Source organism: Bos taurus, chromosome 3 (assembly GCF_002263795.3).
Source record: "Bos taurus isolate L1 Dominette 01449 registration number 42190680 breed Hereford chromosome 3, ARS-UCD2.0, whole genome shotgun sequence".
NCBI classification, from domain to species: Eukaryota; Metazoa; Chordata; class Mammalia; order Artiodactyla; family Bovidae; genus Bos; species Bos taurus.
In genome coordinates, this window is record NC_037330.1 from 48,884,841 (window position 1) to 48,905,169 (window position 20,329).

Genomic DNA, 20,329 nt, shown 5'->3' on the forward strand with positions numbered 1-20,329 from the left:
TAGGTAAAGATGAAGAGAAAAGAAGATATAAAGAAAAATTAGCCTTTCCGGTGAAGGCAAAGATCCTGTTCTGTGCTCATTTGCTCAGCCGTGTCTGACTCTCTGTGACCCCATATATAGCCTGCCAGGTTCATCTGTCCTTGGAATTTTCCAGGCAATAATATTGGAGTGGGTTGCCATTCTTTTCTCCAGGGGGTGTCATCCAGACTCAGGGATCGAACCCGGGTCTTCTGCATTGCAGGAGGATTCTTTTACATTGAGCCACATGATCCTAGTGGGCTCAAAAAACAGATGCTATTTCTTAGCATATCCTTTAAACTCTGGCTCTCCAAAAATACAACACCAAACTGCCTTTTGAAAAGGCAAAACTGAGTTGCCTGCTTATCACAAACTTGTAACAGTCTCAGTGGCATCTCACAAGTGAGAGGTTTGGTGGGTTGGAGATTTAGTTAAATGTTAAGCCTTTCTTGCAGGAGCATGCTTAGAACTAAGGAATCCAATATAGAGAAGACTGGCCAACATGGAAAGGTGATGGTTCTGATGGGAAAGGCAAGGATTTTGAGCTAAGAGTTTCCAAAAGTCTTGTTGGGTGTTACTTACTAAAAAGTTGGACAGTCATGAGTTCATTTAATGGTTTTGAGGCAGCAGTTCCTGAGGTGAGCAGAGTGATTTGCAAGGTTAATCCTCCTGAGCCAGTGTTTTGTGGGATGGGGAAGCAGTGCTGTTGCTGCAGTAAGCCATGTGGGCAAAAATGATTTCTGTTCATAGCTTCAGCCCCAGCTTATGACATCACACGGTAAAACATAATGAAAGTAGTTCCCTAGAAGTCAGCCACACGCAGCCCAGGTGCCCACAATTCTTGCTAAATAAAGGGATAAAAACGTGCACACATTCCATCTTCAAGGAGGGGTAGGATTAAAGCGGAAATCAGGATGCAGGTGTGTGACAGCCTCTGTGGGTGTCAGCAGGCTTGTGACCCTGGGCCTGTGGGATAGACTGAGAGCCTAAGAGCCCTTTTAATGTTTCCTCAATCAGGGGGTCCCCAACTTCAAGGACCTAATGCCTGCTGATCTAAGGTGGAGCTGATGTAATAATAATAGAAATAAAGTGCACAATGAATATAATGTGTTTGAATCATCCTAAACCCCCCATCACCACCACCACTACCGTCCATGGAAAAATTGTCTTCCTCGAAACCAGTTGCTGGTGCCAACAAGGTTGAGGACTGCTACCCTAAATGACTCCTCTGGTGGAGAGGTGCCCCTGCAGCGGGTCCTGCCTGCCTGACTGCTAGGTTGGGCAACTCTCTCACTGGGTCCAGAAAGGAAGTCACAGCAAGCCAGGCTTCCCTCAGCAACCCCTCCCAGCCCCTGATTCTCCCTGACTCATCCTGCCATTGTGGCGACTGTCCTGTTCTCTGTGGGGGCGTTCCTGGGGGTGGCCGGAACTCTGGGCAGGACTCTCTCCACTACCCTAGCCTGGCAGGATCACCGAAACCGCAGGGCTGCTCCATCACTTCTCCCCGGGGCCACTGATGCCAGCATGTGATGCCGGGCACTGTGCAGACCCCAACATGCGTGCGCCACTGCCCTCACCAGGGGCTCGCCGCGCCCCGAGCAGGCAGGCAGGTAGTATCATGCTGTTCTCCCTGGAGAAGAAGGAACTGGGGCTCAAGGTCAAGTGAGTGAAACAGCAGGTCAGCCACCAGGCCTTCTGTCTTAGTGCAGAACTGTTTCTGGGGTCAGAAACATCCTTGTATTCGTATCTCTAAAATAACTGTGACAAAATTGCCGTGTGAGGCTGTGGTTCCACATCCAAACAAGAGAAACTGGTTTGCATTTGGCTGCTGTCTATTCGGCCTTGCTGTTTAAACATTCACAAATACATGTGATTATTTTTTCCATGATGATAGTAGTAATAGAGCTCATTACAGAAAATGTGATTAGAGAGTAGATTTCTGTGCTTCAGGAGGAAAACTTTCGGACTGTTTTTTGGGGAAGGTGACCTCATCTTGAATGAATGCTCCAGGGGAGGGCGGGTCCGGTTCAGGGGTTTTGTATTTCTAAGGAAGGACCCACCAGGCCCATCTTACTCTTCAGGAGGGTAATTAAGTAAATAAGTACTTATGTTCTTAAGGGCTTAACAGACCATCCTGTTCTTTCTAACAAGCTGTTAAGACTTATTGCGTAAGATAAGAAAGAGCTTTTGTGTAACGAAGCTGGGGGTGGTGGGCATTGCTCCAGGGGGACAAAGATCGGTAATGGATGGCTCAGCAGCCACACTGCATCAATGAGGGTGGTCTGAAGCTGGGCTCGTGTCCTCAAAGTGCCCAGTGACAGGACAGGGGGGAGAGCAGTAGGGGGAATGTTCTGACATCCAGGGGCTGTGCTGGACCAGAAGCTGCCGGACCCATTAGTAAGGGAGAGAAGACCACCCTCCTGACCCCAGAGTACATGACTGACTGATCAATATGAAGCTTCACAGAAGCCTGCCCATCACACCTCCCAGCCTAGGACACCTATAAGGCCTGGCAACCTGGTCCTAATTTGAGGGGTGGATTCCTTCTTCTGTATTTGGAGGTCAGACAAGAACACCTAGGGCAGCCTGAGCTGGGAAGGGAGGGGAAGAGAGGCCAGTGTTGAAACATACAGAAAGTTGCAATTCCACACACTTGCCCCTCCCAGCAAGCTCAGTTAACAGTCCCAGGCTCTGGAGAGCCTTCCACTGGTGATCCTCCCTGGAGATCAGGAGGAGCTGGCTCCAACTCTTTCTCCAACACGGGCTGCAGCACCTGTGCAGATGCAGCCTTTAGCCAGAATGTTCCACCCTAGGAAAAAGGCAAGTCCCAACACTCAGGAGTACAGGTGACAGCGCCTTTCACCACCTTCCTTCTTCTCTAAGTCAGCAGCCTCTTGCAGCACCTCAAACTGATCAAAGCTGCCTGGGATTTGGCAATCCAGATCCTTGCAACAGAAGGCACTTATCAGTGGAAAGGGTAAGCCCCAACGTCAGTAGAGCAGTGAGTGTAGTAAGAGGTTCCGAGCCTCTTAGCTCCAGGGTGCATGCAGGGCCTGTGATCCTGCTGTTTCCCCTGCTTGGGGTCTCAGTGGGATGGAGCAACTTTGGGGTGACCCTTCAAACTTGACAAAAGTCCAACCATCTCTGTCTACTGCCTCTCTAGTTCCCAGAACCCCTATGAGGCAGGTGATGGAATGTGACTGAATCTTGGCTTGCATATTGTAAGGATCACATACATTTTTGTTTAAATTGAATTCAGTAATGTGTAAGCCACATGGGGGAGGGGAATAACGGCCCCCTCCATTGTTGTTTATGTCTTGATCCCCAGAACTTGTGACTCTGGTAGGTTGCATGGTAAAGGAGAATCAAGATTACAGATAAAATTTAAGCTGCTGGGCCTTAGGAAGCATCACTACAAATAAAGCTAATGGAGGTGATGGAATTCCAGTTGAGCTATTCCAAATACTAAAAGATGATGCTGTGAAAGTGCTCCGCTCAATATACCAGCAAATTTGGAAAACTCAGCAGTGGCCACAGGACTGGAAAAGGTCAGTTTTCATTCCAATCCCAAAGAAAGGCAATGCCAAAGAATACTCAAACTACCACACTATTGCACTCATCTCACAGGCTAGTGAAGTAATGCTCAAAATTCTCCAAGCCAGACTTCATCAGTATGTGAACAGTGAACTTCCAGATGTTCAAGCTGGACTTAGAAAAGGCAGAGGAACCAGAGATCAAATTGCCAACATCTGTTGGACCATCGAAAAAGTGCGAGTTCCAGAAAAACATCTACTTCTGCTTTATTGACTATGCCAAAGCCTTTGACTGTGTGAACTGCAACAAACTGTGGAAAATTCTGAAAGAGATGGGAATACCAGACCACCTGACCTGCCTCTTGAGAAATCTGTATGCAGGTCAGGAAGCAACAGTTAGAACTGGACATGGAACAACAGACTGGTTCCAAATAGGAAAAGGAGTTCGTCAAGGCTGTATATTGTCACCCTGCTTATTTAACTTATATGCAAACTACATCATGAGAAATGCTGGACTAGATGAAGCATAAGCTGGAATCAAGATTGCCAGGAGAAATATCAATAATCTCAGATATGCAGATGATACCACTCTTATGACAGAAAATGAAGAACTAAAGAGCCTCTTGATGAAAGTGAAAGAGGAGAGTGAAAAAGTTGGCTTAAAACTCAACATTCAGAAAACTAAGATCATGGCATCTGGTCCCATCACTTCATGGCAAATAGATGGGGAAACAGTGGAAACAGTGACAGATTTTATTTTGGGGGACTCCAAAATCCCTGAAGATGGTGACTGCAGCCATGAAGTTAAAGATTCTTTCTCCTTGGAAGAAAAGTTATGACCAACATAGATAGCATATCAAAAAGCAGAGACATTACTTTGCCAACAAAGGTCCATCTAGCCAAAGCTATGGCTTTTCCAGTAGTCATGTATGGATGTGAGAGTTGGACTATAAAGAAAGCTGAGCACCAAAGAATTGTTGTTTTTGAACTGTGGTGTTGGAGAAGACTCTTGAGAGTCCCTTGGACAGCAAGGAGATCCAACCAGTTCATCCTAAAGGAAATCAGTCCTGAATATTCATTGGAAGGACTGATGCTGAAACTGAAACTCCAATACTTTGGCCACCTGCTGTGAAGAGCTGACTCATTTAAAAGACCTTGATTCTGGGAAAGATTGAAGGCGGGAGGAGAAGGGGACAACAGAGGATGAGATGGTTGGGTGGCATCACGGACTCAATGGACATGAGTTGGAATAAATTCTGGGAGTCGATGATGGGCCAGGAGGCCTGGCATGTTGCAGTCCATGGGGTCACAAAGAGTCGGATATGACTGAGCAACTAAACTGAACTGAATTGAACTGAGCCAAACAACTTTAAGATTGGAAGAGTCCCAGATTATTCAAGTGAGCCCAATACGGTAACTAGGTCCTCAAATGTGGGGGAAGAGGGGGCGAGAGGAAGTTGAAGTGGTGAAATGTGAGTGCTCAGTGTACCCCTGCCGAAACCTTGATTCTAGCCCAGGGTGACCCGTGTCTGACCTCTTACTTACAGAACTGTAAGATGATAAGGTTGTGCTGTATCAGCCTCTACGCATGCATGCTAAGTCATTTCAGTTGTGTCCAACTCTCTGTGACTCTATGGACTGTAGCCTGCCAGTCTCCTCTGTCCATGGGATTCTCCAGGCAAGAATACTGGAGTGGGTTGCCATAAGAATCCCATGGACAGAGGAGCCTGGTGGGCTATGGGTCCATAGAGTCACAGAGAGTTGGACACAACTGAAATGACTTAGCACGCATGCATAGAGGTTGACACAGCACAACTTTATCATCCTGAAGTTCTGTAGGTAAGAGGTCTGACATGGGTCACCCTAGGCTAGCATCAAGACTGTGGTAATTAGTTACAGCAGCCAGAGGAAACTAATACACTGTGTAGTTACAAATCTTCAAGAAACAGCTCTCTAAGCATTGATGAATGCTTCAGAGTTTTCAGATCTCTGCTTCAAACAAGGAGATCACTCTTGCTTCATTTTCTAGGTTTCTCCAGATCTTGTGTTTCAAGAAGAAAATATATTCTTAAAGTTCCTAGAATTCCTGGCTGCAAAAACAGCGAGGAATCTCAACTAAGTGGAGAGCGAGTCTAAGAAGGTGTTCTTTTCTCCAGTCCCTGTCTCTGCCCATCCTGTATTGATGGAGGTTCCATAACCCACTGATCACACTCAGTATCTAACCCAGTCTGGGTCAAAACTCCAACCTCAGATGAGTTTAAATCTCCCCTTTCCTGTCTCGATGGGGAAGTCAGGCTTCAGCTCGGGACTTGAAGTAGTTTGGTGTGTGGTACGTCCTCTCTTCACCATCCCTTTCAAGGTCAAGTTGCTATAAGCTAGAGGGGGACAGGGAAGAGGAGGAAGGGGGAATCAGGTGATCTAAAATGACAGGTCACCTGTCTGTGCTGGGAAGATGTTGCTAGTCTCGCCTTGGCTTAGTCATGGTCCACATGATACTGGATATTTTGGCTGGTGCTCTGATCTCAGCATGGGTGGGGGTAAGATTTTCTCTGGCCCATTCCAGCCACATCCGTGGACTGAGTCCCGCCTTGGAGCAGCTGTATTTCCTTTTGGCTAACATTGTTCTGTGCCTTTTCCGTGCTCACTTGGCCTATTGGCTCATGGCCAAGCAGCTACCAGACAGGCCCCTCCCACCTCTACCCAAGCTGAGCCTGCAGGCCTCTGCCTGCAGAAACCTTCAGCTTTTGGTCTCCACACTCCAGGGACATGTGCTGGCCCCCTCAAGAAATTCCCCAGTCTCACGACATTCTGCTTCACTCTGATGGCCCCTTCAGTCTTCCAACACGTCCAACTCTCCATGTAGCTTTGGGGAGGAAGTAACATTTTCCCATGAACACTGCCCTGGTGAAAACTTGTCCTCTCCCTCCTTCCCCCGGTTCTCCACTTATGATGTACAGGAGAGCCCAGAGAGGCTGGGGGAGCTGGCAGGGCCAGTTCTGAAGCCTCTTATGAAGCCTTGAGTGAGTGGTCTGGACCCTCCTTAGAAGGAGGTTCCTAAGGCTCATGTTGTCAAGTATAGTGTGGACCTCCCTTTCCCATTCAACTTTCCAAACCAGCAGCTTTTCAAAAACTCCCATCTTTTGGTGATGCCTTTTCTAGAAGCCTGGGTTAATTTTAACAACCACCCTAACTACTAAGACAGAGGACTTGAAACAAAGTTCTCTGTGAGCAAAGTCTTTAGGTTTTGGGTGTAATGAGATGAAAAAACCCAGCCCTATCAAAGTAGAAATGGGAAAGAACTGGAGAGTTTTTCTAAATATGAAAGAACAGCTGGTGGGGAGAAACCAGACCTTTGAGCTCTAGGCACCTCCCAGGACACAGCCCTTACCTTCTCCACACTTCCAGCTGCTAAGAAACTGACTTTGACTCTGGGAGGAGCCCTGCTGGGGCTTATACCGGTGCCTTACCAGTCAGCACTGTGAGTGTAGATGAAGCCACATTAACGGTAATGTGAATCCACTTGTACCTGCCTCTTACCCTCCTGTACAACACTCTCTCCTGGCGCCCACCGCCCAGTCCCAGAGGCCTCTGCGTCCCAAGACAACCCCCGCCTGCCTGTGGAGATCCCTGGGCGCAGCAGTCACTGTGCTACGCCCTGCTCTCTGCTAAGCTGGAGCCTCAGGTGGTCTGTGGAAAGGACGTGGTCCTTTCCCCTCCATGCGCCCCAAGCTTAAGGGTCCCCAAGTAGTGCTCTTGTGCCCTTGGGTTTCCTCACTTTGACAAACACTTAACATGTACGGTGTTCTAAGCAGTATGAAAGCCTTCACTCATTTGACTTCATAGCAACCTCTGAGCCAGGAACTACATATCACCAGTGGACAGCCAAGGAGCCCAGCACAGAGGGGCTTAGGTAGCTCGCCCAAAGCCACTAAGTGAGTGAAACAAAACTGGAATTAAAATAATAATGCCCTTCCTCTTCCTGTGACCCAGATAATACATCCAAGGGGCCAGACTGAGGTTAGATTCCACTGGGCTGAAGTAGGAACCACACCCGATCTCCAACACCTGAAGCTGTGTTCCAGGTGTGGCTCACTCTCCCTGGCTCTCTCCTTGGAACAGGTTCTCCAGAAGGTTCTCAACCCCTTAAAAGCCAACTGCTGGCAGGCAGTCCAAGCAGGCTGAGAGGCCCGAGCTCCCCACAGAGGAGGAAGAAACTGGCTCTGTTGAGGCGAGTGTGGACCCTTTGATCTGATACAGGATTTGGGGTCTAGCTTAACTGCTTTCTTCTCAGGCAGGATCTTTGGGGAATGACCCTTCGTTGGCCTGCAAAAGACCAGTGAGGAGGAGCACCATGGGCTCCACAGGCCAGGCTGGAAGTACCCCCTCCCTATCTCCAAGCTCAAGGAGACTCACTTCAGAAAAGTCCCTGGGCTCTGCCTGCTCAGGAGGGGAGCCCAACGCAGAGTGAGCACTAGGTCAGGAAGGGATATGTACCCTTTCCTGCCCTCCACTGTCTCCTGATTAGACAGTTCAGCTATGATGCTGTTGAAAAGAGGGAGCTGACAGTACACCTCAGGGAGCTTCAGTCTGTTCTAGTGTGAGGATGAAGGGGGTTTACACTGGGAAGTTCTCTTTGCTGCATTCAGAACCTGGGAGAAGTGGGAAGGGGATGGCTGCCTGCTTGTCCTAAGGCCACTTCTACCCTAGGCTACTTTGACCCGGCAGCCCCGGGTCATGCTGAGCAGCATCACAGACTCCACCAACTGTAGGGTGGCTGACCACAGGCCAAATGTTTAGACGAACACACACTCAGGGTGAAGGCAGACTCCTTCCCCAGCCCTTCCTTCCTGCCAGAGTTTGGGCTGACCTCCCCCAATGCTAATGAACAGCTCAGAAATACTAACAAGTGCCTTGGCACCTGGAATCCAGGCAGCATCACTTCCAATGTGAAGCTGGGCCAAGTCCCGGCCCCAGTGCAGTCTCAGGGGTTTCCTAGGCCCCGTGGAGCCTGGTGGCGTGGGACAAGCAGAAAGGCTCATGACGTTCCCAGAAGGCTGGCTCATTAGAGCCAAACGGGCCTCACACAGACCCATTTCTGGGTCACAGAAACTTCCACCTGCCAGGTAGGTGTGAACCCCGGCCCCTCCCTGATACTTGGAATATGGAGCAGGTTCAAGAAAGCCTGAGGTCAGATCCTGATCTCAGAGAACATTTATGTGAGGATGGAAAACAAGAATCACAAGACATTTCTCCCCAGGGCCTGCCCCTTACATGGGGAGATGCTGTGGAAATTGTACAGGGGACACGCTGAGCCCATCCTCAGGCCGTGAAGGCTCCGTGTGTAAGCTTAATTCAAACCTGTTTCCCTGAGCCCTTGTGTGTTTTCAGAAGGGAACTGCTCTCCAGGGAGAGCTGTATGAAACAACACCTCCATTCCCCCGGCTCCCACCTCCCTACTGCCTGGTGGAGACAGAGGCCCACACCCCTGGGGTCACATTCCTCTCCCGGGGGCTGGGTATCCATTTCACCGTTCCCACACATCCTGCTGGCTTTCCTCTGAGTGTGCACACCCCTGCTCAGCTGGGGCTGCGGGGGATGAGGCAGACAGAAGCTATGAGGCCTTGTTCAGCTCAACTCCCACTCCCCTTTCCATACCCCTGCACATTCTGCAACTCTGGATCTCTCTGTCTGCAGGAGCTCTGGCCTACAGGTGGGGCAGACTTACCAGGGGCTGGTGCCCTCCACCAGTGAGTGGCAGAGGGAACTGACCGACGAGTCCTTCAGCTTCCTCACCCAGGCTAGGGGGAGTCAACACCAGGACAGGTCTAGACCGTCTCCTAGAGGTCCCCGGTGGGAACGGAGCATCTGTCCACACAGCACCCTGTCTGGTCCATGCACTTGGAATTTTATCCCCTTCATCATGAGCCCATTTAAATCCACAATGGGTAGAAAGTGTTAGAAAGAGGGAACATCAGAGAAAAAGTGTCTCCTTTAGGACCTCATCAAGCCCAAATCCAAGAGCAGACCTGGGTGAGGACTTTATTTGAGCAGTGGGTTTGGGTTATCGTGTCTTTGGGTCAATAATGACCTCGCTGGGCTGCATGTCATCTGAGGCCACCAACAACAGAAACCGTGGCACAGTTATCCTTTTCCTAAGGTGCCTGGCATAGGCTCGGTACAAGTAGGTTCTCAGTAAACATTAAACTCAGTGGAGTTCCCTCACTCCAGGGAAGTTTGGAAGCAGCTTTCCAGAGACACCCACGTGAGAGAGAATGGCTCTCGGACTTTCTGTCCAACTGAAGCCACCAATGAACAATAGTTGAGGCATCTCAACATCTCATTCATCTCCATTACAGGAGCAGTCCGCATGCAGGTTCATGAGTGGATGTAGGGCCCTTGTGTGAGGACTCTGGGATCATCTTCACAACAGGGAAACTTAGAGCCCAGCCTCCCTCCAGGGCAGAAGGCCAAGGCCTAAACTGAGTATTGCCCTGTGCCCGGAATGGCAACCAGGATGTCCAGGGCTCTTTTATGTGCTGTTTCTACAAGGCCCACTCTGAACACTGATCCATGGTATAATAATATTTGGTCATAGCATTTACTTATTATGCATAATTTATTATCGCACAGGGAACTGGGAGGGTGTGGAAAAATCCTGATTAGAATCTGAGCTTGGGAAGAGGATTGAGGAGTCCATTTTCTATAACCCTGCTGAAAAATTCCCTAAAAAGTTAAAGAAGGAAAAAGGAGAAAAAAATGGCATTGGCACTTGCAGTGAAGACCAGATCATCAAGTAGTATTTGTCACCTTCAGGTCTTACACAACTGGTCCCCAGAGACTCCCAGTTACTGCCTTGAGATCTCAGTGTCTGCAAACACTGCTGGGTTAGTAAGCTTGGGAGGAATTGGTGAACCACCATGTCTGGGCTTTTCACTTCCTTGGCCTGAGTCATGCCAGGCAAGCTCACCTCTACTTCCCAAGAAATGCGGAAAAATGAGGAAAGCACACATATCTGGGTGTGGTGTTGCTGGGACCCAGCCAGCCCCCAGATTCTCTGGTTGCAGAGCGACCTGGCCAGCTCACACAGGTAGCACTCTTGTACTTTTAGAAGAAAAAAAAGCATCCGAGTAAAAGTGGAGGTGGAGGGAAGGCTGGACAGGAATATTTTCCCAGTCTACTCTGCTTAGGAATTAAAAGTTTGCTGGGACACACTTCTGATGGCTTTAAATATTACAAATGATACATTCCAGAGGGAACACAGTCCCCACTGGATATGGCCCCTGGAAAGTATTTAATATCGCTGACTGCTGTGTTTTTCTACAACCAAACTAGACCTCCTTGAAAACAGCGGCTGATTTTCACTGCTCATCTCCTATGCAGTGGTCCCCAACATTTTTGGCACCAGAAATGGACTTCATAGAAGACAATTTTTCCAGGGACCAGGGCAGAGGGATGGTTTCAGGATGATTCAAGGGTATTACATTTATGTGCACTTTATTTCTATTATTTTTACATCAGCTCCACTTCAGATCATCAGGCATTAGATCCCAGAGGTTGGGGACACCTGACCTACAGGTCCTTTCATGCATGTGCTCAAGAGTATATTGATCTACTTTGATCTCCTGTTGTGTAAGACGATTTCCTGCAGGAAAGAACAAGTGGTGAATTCATGAAACTTGGTACAGATTTTGATCTCGATTTATAGATGGGACCATCTATAAAATGAAGCAGGTTGGGCCAGTCTGTGAGGCCAGTTCTGGCTCCAAATCATGAGTGTGGAAGAGTGTGGTCAGAGGGAGGCGACCGGCTGCTGGCCAGTAGGGCAGGTGGGTGCTGGGGCCCAGGGTTCTTCAGAGACCAAGTCCGCATTCCCTTTTTGCCACCACCAGGATGTACACACAAATCACATCCCAAGGTATTATCTCTGGGTGTATAGGCAAATACTGATTTAAATAATTTAACGAATTAGTATTTGCTGAGAACCTCCTGCAAACAATGGACTGAGGGGCTGGGTTGTGAGGGATACAAAAGGTGAGCATGTCAAGACCCTTGCCCTCAAGGAGGTTGGGCCCAAGTGCCAGCTCCATCTGCAGCAGGCTGTGTGTCCCTGCACACACAACAACCTCTCTATTTCCTCATCTGTGAAACAAGGAAAATCAAAGCAATTTTAGTTGTTAGGAAAATGAGAGATAATATTAATATATGTACAGCTTGTTGGACTGCTTCTAGGACTGGATTGCTGTTAAGAAATAGATATTACATGTTGAGTTTCCAGACAGTGCCTAGCACTTGGTAGGTATTAAGTAATTGGTAATGTGGGGAAGCAGAATTTGCCACCCCAAAAATAGGTCTCTTTAGCATAAAGATTATTTTAGGCTGGTTATTTTATATTTTGATTTTTTTCCCTTTTTTTAAATTAAAATACAGTTGATTTATAATGTATTAGTTGCAGCTGTATAGCAGTGATTCAGGTCTCTCTATATATTCTTTTTCAGATTCTTTCCCCTTATAAGTTATTATAAAATACTGAATATAGTTTACTGCGTGCAATACAGTAGGGCCTTGTTGGTAATCTAATTTATATATAGTAGCGTGTATATGTTAATCCCAAACTCCTAATTTATCCCTTCTCTCTTTCCCCTTTGGTATTGTCTGTTTATTTTTTAAAAAACTGAAGACATAGAAGAAGCTCTGAAAATCAAGAATTTACACCTTGTAGGAGACACTTACCTGTATAAGGGAATCTCGACTTGTAGGGGTGTCTCCCTTGCAGAGGGAGGTGACTCAATTTCTTGAAACTCTTATCTGTGGAGAAGGCAAGGACTTAGATCTGCATGATACCTTACTCTTATTACTGTGCTTTTCCTGATATCCTCTCATAACTCCCCTCTCCTCCAGTATCTTCTTTTATCTTCAGCTGAGAATGGTATTTTGGATGAGGGTTTCTACCATTTCAAGGAACTACTTGGTTTTCCTGGGTCTCTCCCAAGTATACAGGACATAGACATATTATTAAACTTTTGTTTGTCTTTCTATGTGTCTCACGGCAATTTAATAATTAGACCAGCAGAAGAACATACACTGGAAGAAGGGAATGTTTTTCCTTCCCTACAGTAATTGCTGTAGCTGCTGTTAATAGGCTCTTATCATTTTCTTAGCATGGGCCAAAGATAATAATACTTTCTGAAGCGAGGAGACCTGAGAGGCCCCAAAGGAGGGGAGGGCTCAGTGGACGGAAGCTCCAGCCGAGAGCTCTTTGTTTACCAGACGCACCACCTATAGCCATCACACCCCCACCTTCGTTCCTAAGAAGCTACTCACATGCTTGTCATTCATTCTCCAGAACCCTTTCACTCACCCTTCCACAGGTCTTTCTAACAGGAAATACAACTGTCAGCAGATTTCTTTTTTTTAAGTTAAAATCAAGTATTAAGAAGAAGAGGTGGCAAGAATACACAGAAGAACTGTACAAAAAAGACCTTCATGACCCAGATAATCACGACAGTGTGATCACTCACCTAGAGCCAGACATCCTGGAATTCGAAGTCAACTGAGCCTTAGGAAGCATCACTATGAACAAAGCTAGGGGAGGTGATGGAATTCCAGTTGAGCTATTTCAAATCCTAAAAGATGATGCTGTAAAAGTGCTGCACTCAATATGCCAGCAAATTTGGAAAACGCAGCGTGGCTACAGGACTGGAAAAGATCAGTTCTCATTCCAATCCCAGAAAAACGCAATGCCAAAGAATGCTCAAACTACCCCACAATTGCACTCATCTCACATGCTAGTAAAGTAATGCTCAAAATTCTCCAAGCCAGGCTTCAATAGTACGTGAACCGTGAACTTCCGGATCTTCAAGCAGGATTTAGAAAAGACAGAGGAACCAGAGGTCAAATTGCCAACATCCGTTGGATCATCGAGAAAGCAAGAGAGTTCCAGAAAAACATCTATTTCTGCTTTATTGACTATGCCAAAGCCTTTGACTATGTGGATCACAATAAACTGTGGAAAATTCATAAAAAGATGGGAATACCAGACCTCCTGACCTGCCTCCTGAAAAATCTGTATGCAGGTCAGGAAGCAACAGTTAGAACTGGACACGGAACAACAGACTGGTTCCAAATCAGGAAAGGAGTATGTCAAAGCTGTATATTGTCACCCTGCTTATTTAACTTATATGCAGAGTACATCATGAAAAACTCTGGGCTGGATCAAGCACAAGCTGGAATCAAAATTGCTGGGAGAAATAACAATAATCTCTGATATGCAGACGACACCACCCTTATGGCAGAAAGCAAAGAGCCTCTTGATGAAAGTGAAAGAGGAGAGTGAAAAAGTTGGCTTAAAACTCAACATCTAAAACTGAAGATCATGGCATCCAGTCCCATCACTTCATGGCAAGTAGATGGGGAAACAATGGAAACAATGACAGATTTATTTTCTTGGGCTCAAAAATCACTGCAGATGGTGACTGCAGCCATGAAATTAAAAGACACTCCTTGGAAGGAAAGCTATGATCAACCTAGGCAGCATATTAAAAAGCAGAGCTATTATTTTGCCAACAAAGTTTTGTTTAGTCAAAGATATGGTTTTTCCATTAGTCGTGTATGGATGTGAGAGTTGGACTATAAAGAAAGCTGAACACCAAAGAATCAATACTTTTGAACTGTGGTGTTGAAGAAGACTCTTGAGAGTCCCTTGGACTGGAAGGAGATCAAACCAGTCAATCCTAAAGGAAATCAGTCCTGAATATTCATTGGAAGGACTGACGCTGAAGCTGAAACTCCAATACTTTGGCCACCTGATGTGAACAACTGACTCATTTGAAAAGACCCTGATGCTGGGAGAAGAAGGGGACAACAGAGGATGAAATGGTTGGATGGCATCACCGATTCAATGGACATGAGTTTGAGTAAACTCTGGGAGTTGGTGATGGACAGGGAGGCCTGGCATGCTGCAGTCCATAGGGTCACAAAGAGTCGGACATGACTGAGCGACTGAACTGAACTGAACTGTAAACCCACACTGTCTTTTGATTGGATCCCTCCCTGGTCTTTGAAAGAGGTAACCCTGGTCTGTGTGTGGATCCAGAAAGCAGCTTTATTATCTTCCACAGTTCAAACTGGGTGGCTTTGGAGACTCTCCCTTAAGTGGGGCTGAGGCAGGTAGGACCAGGCCACTGCCCCAGAAGAATGTATGGAATCCCTTTGATCCCTAAAGAATGGATTAACAAGGCTTCTTGGTGAGTGAAGAAACCTGCTACAAATTCTAGCATCCAAATTCAAAGGTTTTCAAATTCTTATTTCTTCAGGCTATTCCCTTCATTAATTCCATGCACATCAGATTTTTTTTTTTTTGCTCTTTTCCTGAGCTCCTATTTTTCTCTGAAACCATAACCATATTGCAGGGGTTGGGGGGGAGGGCAGCAGGGATTAATAAACTACTAATTGTAGAAAAGGTTTTTACTTCTCTCTCCCACAAAAGCTTTATAGGCAGAACTTTTATTGCAGTTTCCTTTTTTGCACTTTATAGATTTTGTGTTTTTTACAAATTGAAGATTTGTGGCAACCCTGCATTGAGAATTCTCTGGATGCCATTTTCCCAACAGCATTTGCTTATTTTGTGTCTCTGTGTTACATTCTAGTAATTTTCTCAATATTTCAAGTTTTTTCATTTTTACTTTATTTGTTATGGTGACCTGTGATCAGTGGCCTTTGATGTTATTACTGTGAATGTATAATAAGATGGTCATGTAAAATGGGGCACTTAATCCATAAATGTGGTGTGTGTTCTGACTGCTCCATTAGCCATTCCCCCTCTCCCTCTCCTTAAGCCTCCCTTATTCCCTGAAACATGACAACATTGAATTTAGGCCAATTAATAACCCGACACTGGCCTCTATGTATTCAAGTGAAAGAGTTACCTGTCTCTCGCTTCAAATCAAAAGCTAGAAATGTATGATTCAGCTTAGTGAGGAAGGCATGTCCAAGGAAGACTGGCCAAAATCTAGTTTCTTGCATCAAACTCTTAGTCAAGTTGTGAATGAAAAGAAGAACTTCTTGAAGGAAATTAAAAGTGCTACTCCAGTGAACACATGAATGGTAAGAAAGCGAAACCGCCTTATTGATGATGTGGAGAAAATGTTAGTGGTTTGGAAAGAAGATCAAACCAGTCACAACACTCCCTTGAGCCAAAGCCTAATCCAGAACAAAGCCCTAACTCTCTTCAGTTCAAGGAAGTCTGAGAGAGGTGAGGAAGCTGCAGAAGAAACTGGCACGTGGCACTCTGACTTTCTGGGCCTCACTTTCTTCAACTGTGATCTGAAGTTAATCATACTTCTTAATACCCTGTTCCTGTGAGGGGTAAAACATGTGCAAAGTTAGAATGTGTGGTATTTGGCACAGTGCTGAGTCACGAAATACTAGAAATATTGATTCCTTCTCTCTCCCCTGCCTCCTGCCCTCATTGTGTTGCCTTATTGCTGCTGAAATTTCAGTAGCTGAAGATATCTTAATATTGAAATGTGGAACCTGGAAAATACTGTATGTTTATAGAGACAGAAGTAAATCGAGTTAATCTTTTTTGCATGGCTATTTACACATTTTCTAAATATCCTGATTAATGGGGAAGGAAGATCCAGAAAAGGAATCAGGGACTTTGCCCTAAATATTCATAAGCCTGGGCCTTGAGCTTCGGTTTCAGATGCTGTTGTGACCCTCAGAGCACACAGGCCAGGCAGCATCTGTGCTGTTATAAAATTATCTTCCCAAGGTCCAAAGACTGCAGCTTTGGAGACAACCGTGAGTCAGCACCAGTAGTGAGGTATGAGTAGCGAGACCGTCACTGATAAGGAACAGATGACTCAACAAACGAGTCTTCAATTAAGTATGACTACCTGAACAAAGGTGGCTCAGTGGTAAAGAATCTGTCTGCCAATGCAGAAGACACCGGAGACGTGGGTTTGATCCCTGGGTCGGGAAGATCCCCTGAAGGAGGAAATGGCAACTTACTCCAGTGTTCTTGCCTGGAGAATTCCATGGACAGAGGAGCCTGGTGAGCTACAGTCCATGGGGTTGCAGATTCCGACACGGCTGAGCACGCACCGCCCCCCCCCCCCCCCGCCCCACACACACACACATACACCTGAACGAAACTCCATGTAGGTGGGTATGCTGTGCCGAGTTGTTGGGGAGAAGGGACAGAAGTCATCAGGACCATGAAGTAGGAGCTTTCTTCCTGAAGGAACTCGGGAGGTGCTCCAGCAAACACCCGTGCACCCCTCTCTGCCAGCCCCTTCCGCTCTCAGATCCTTTTTTGCTCCAAGAATCATCCTCTTGGGGAAACATTTACTACTTTACTCATTACTGCCACTCTCCTTTTTTTCTTCTCTAAACCACACTTCTAAATGCCAGGGCTCAGGAAAAGAGCCTCTCCCTTCTCTGCCCCTCCAGTGTTACAGAACTACAAGCACCTATCTTAGAAGGTCACGTGAATCACCCAGGCATTTCCCAGAAAGAGTCTGGCCCATTCTATTTATAAAAGCAGTCACAAAAGGAATTCTGTGTTGCATTCAGTATAAATGCTGATAGATCAGCATCTGCCTGGGGTGTCCTCAGGGGCACAAAAGAACCGTCTTATTTCTCTCCAAGCCTCAGTTGGCTCCTGCCTCCCACTCAGCTCCCAGAACCTCGCATGCTAATATGAATGATTTCCCAAGCAGCAGGGCAAGTGGTGAGATGCTGCAGGTTTTACTCATCAAGATTTTCAGCTCCAGTTCTGTGCTCTGGGGGACCTGCAGGCTTTGAATCAGGCTCTTCCCTCAGTCCTGGTGGAGACAGGGAGGGAGCCAGGACAGGGTTTGACAGGAGAGGCTCCCCAGCCAAGCACGGCCCCGGTGGCCCTGGTGGCCTGCGTCACAGATGAACTGCTTTCCCCTTTTGCAGCTGGAGCCTGGATCTCCTCTTCTATCTGGCTGCTACTGTTCACACACAGACCGCTCGCCCCAAAGTTAACAATGACTGATCCCTTCTAGAGCTCTCTGCCTGCACCTCTCCTTCTGCCTATCTTTGTTCCCCTACTACTTCCTAGAAGACCTTGTATGCCCCTTACGTCCTTGGCTAATGAGACCAGGAAGTTCTGGAAGGCAGGGCTCTGGTCTGGTTTTCTCCCTCCCCAGCTCTCGTCTCCCCACTTGGAGCAAGGCTTCAGATCTACTTGATTGTTTCCAAAATGCCGACTCGACCAACTCCAAGTGAATCTTTACTTTCAAGGATCCCTTGACCAAATGCGTGTCCAAAGTTAGAGCTGTACCCATCTGACAGATCCACAGATGTCATTGGCTCAGTCCTTCTTATCTGGAGCTCTCTCCCTGGGCCCTACATCCTCCCCAATAAACATCCAAGCAGAAGGTAAGGGCTGAATGGATAAGAGGGACCTGCTAGGTCCAAGACCCACGGAAGAAACCGAGGGAAGCAAGAGGAAGGGAGAGAATAGGAAAGAGATTCCAAAAAGAGGAAGAGGAGGGAGGCAGGCAGAGAGGAGAGTGACTGGAGCAGAGGAGACAGAGAGACACACAGAGAAGCAGGGAGGAAGGCAAAGAGGACAGAGAAAGGCAAGGGAACCAGGGGGGAATGGCAGATGTCTCAGGCGGGCTGGGGGTTGTCGCGCCACAATTTGTCCTGATTCTTGAGTGCCTGCTATGGGCCAGGATCTGTTGCAGACCCTCAGGGATACAGTGGTCAAGAAGACTCTGTGACAACCTAGAGGGGTGGGATTGGGTGTGAGGTGGGAAGGAGGCTCAAGAGAGAGGGGATATATGTATAACTATGGCTAAGCCATGTTGATGTATGGCAGAAACCAATCCTTCAACTAAAAATAAAGAAACAAAATTTTAAAAAGACAAGCTCTTTGCTCAAGGTGTTTATATTCCCATGGATGACTGATGACAAATAAATCAGTATATAATAAAAGTTGTTGAAGAAAAATAAAACAGGTGCCAGTACTCTTGCCTGGAAAGTCCCATGGACGGAGGAGCCTGGTGGGCTGCAGTCCATGGGGTCGCTAAGAGTCAGGCACGACTGGGCGACTTCCCTTTCACTTTTCACTTTCATGCATTGGAGAAGGAAATGGCAACCCACTCCAGTGTTCTTGCCTGGAGAATCCCAGGGACAGAGGAGTCTAGTGGGCTGCTGTCTACGGGGTCGCACAGAGTCGGACTCGACTGAAGAGACTTAGCAGCAGCAGCAGTCTACTCTCAAATAGAAGGTTCTGACTCCTAGTCCAGTGCTGTTGTGTTCATGCAAAAGACAAAACACCTCAGACACTGAAGGAGATGCTTTTATTCAGTCTATTGCAACAGGGAGAATGTTCATTAAGGAGGAATATCAAATAAAGGGAAGGGACCTGGGGCTTCATACAGGCAGGTGAACAAGGGAGTCATCCTGAATCTTACAGGAGCCTTGAGGAAGGATGAAGATGGGTCTATCTCAGAATATTTGAGGGTGATGGTCATTTGAAGTTTCACCTGTGGATCACAAAAGGATGGTGGTTGGGTGGTGAAAACTCCAAAGGGTAGAGGATTTTGCGTGGCTGTTTTCCTCAGGTTAAGTTCAACCTTGTTACAAATACCACCCTAGCTCCATTATTCTAAAAGCTAAATGTGATTGCTTCCCTGTGCTTATTACCTGCCCCTTAACTCTGGACTTCCCTCAAGCCGCACACAGGGCACTTTGGGGCCTAACTCCTCCCTGCTCCTGAGTAGCTGAACTGGGAAGGCGAAGGGAAGGGCGCACAGGAGAGGACCCTGTGCAGGGCCCCCCCATCACCTCTGCACACCTGCCTCTGGCCAGAACTCAGTCACAGGGCCACACTCACCTGTAAGGGGGACTGGGTGGTATAGTCGAACTGTGTACCCAGAAAGAAGGAGAAAATAGATGTTTGTGGTCACGGCTAGCTGGCTTTTCAGGCTGTTTCATCTCTAGGAACATCCCTCTGCCCTCTTCCTGGACCTTTCCTGATTATATGACACCTATGCATCCTTCCAGAGTCATTTAAGCATTCCATCCTTTAGAAAGTCTTTCTTGACTATCAGTGTGGGCCAGGTACCCCCAAAGGCCTCTGTAGCACCCAAGGATCTGTTACAATACCAATCACGCTAATCTACAACTGTTTATTTTCTCATCGGTCTCCTTACACTAGACCTTGAGGCATTAGAGACTGTCTTCTGTGTCTCTGTCCTTGGTGCCTAAGCCCTGCTGGGGCACTGGGTACCCAGTGATCCGTAATGTCTGTCAAATAAATAAATGGATTCTGGTTTGCTTCTAAACTACCAGGATAATTTTAACCAAAAGAGACCAGAGGGTCCCCCTCGTAACCCTAACAAAAGGTTTAATTTGAGACCTGGGCCTGGATCAGTTCTCACAGTGAGGTCTCCCAAAAAGACACCAAGCATTGTTGATATTAGGGTGCAAAGAGAGCTCAGATGCCTTACTTTGAGTTCAGCTCACTAACCCTCTTTCACAGCCTGATTGGCCCTTAGAGAGGAAAGAGAACTGCATCCCCGCTTCCTGGCAGATGAGGATGGAGGGAACAGGTAGGTACCCTTTGTGTGCGTTGGGCAAGGACCGTAGCAGACCTGGAGGGAAGGTGACAGGTTGCAGTGGCCTTACGCTCATCTGGGTAGTCAAGTAAGCAGTTACATGATGACACACGGGTACAGCATCCGTGATCTCATCACTCCAAGCCAGTTTGAGTCAGGACCAAAACCAGTAAAATCTTA

General features: G+C 47.1%; 1 long non-coding RNA gene across 2 annotated transcripts in view; it reads right to left on the reverse strand.

Annotated features, from left to right (window-relative positions):
* Window positions 1-18,870: 18,870 nt before the first annotated feature.
* The window catches only part of LOC132344873 (uncharacterized), a 50,721-nt gene continuing 49,262 nt past the window's right edge, over window positions 18,871-20,329 (reverse strand). For both annotated transcript variants that reach the window (XR_009493913.1, XR_009493914.1), the window contains exon 4: window positions 18,871-19,075. This is a non-coding gene — a long non-coding RNA (uncharacterized lncRNA). The remainder of the gene's footprint in view (window positions 19,076-20,329) is intronic.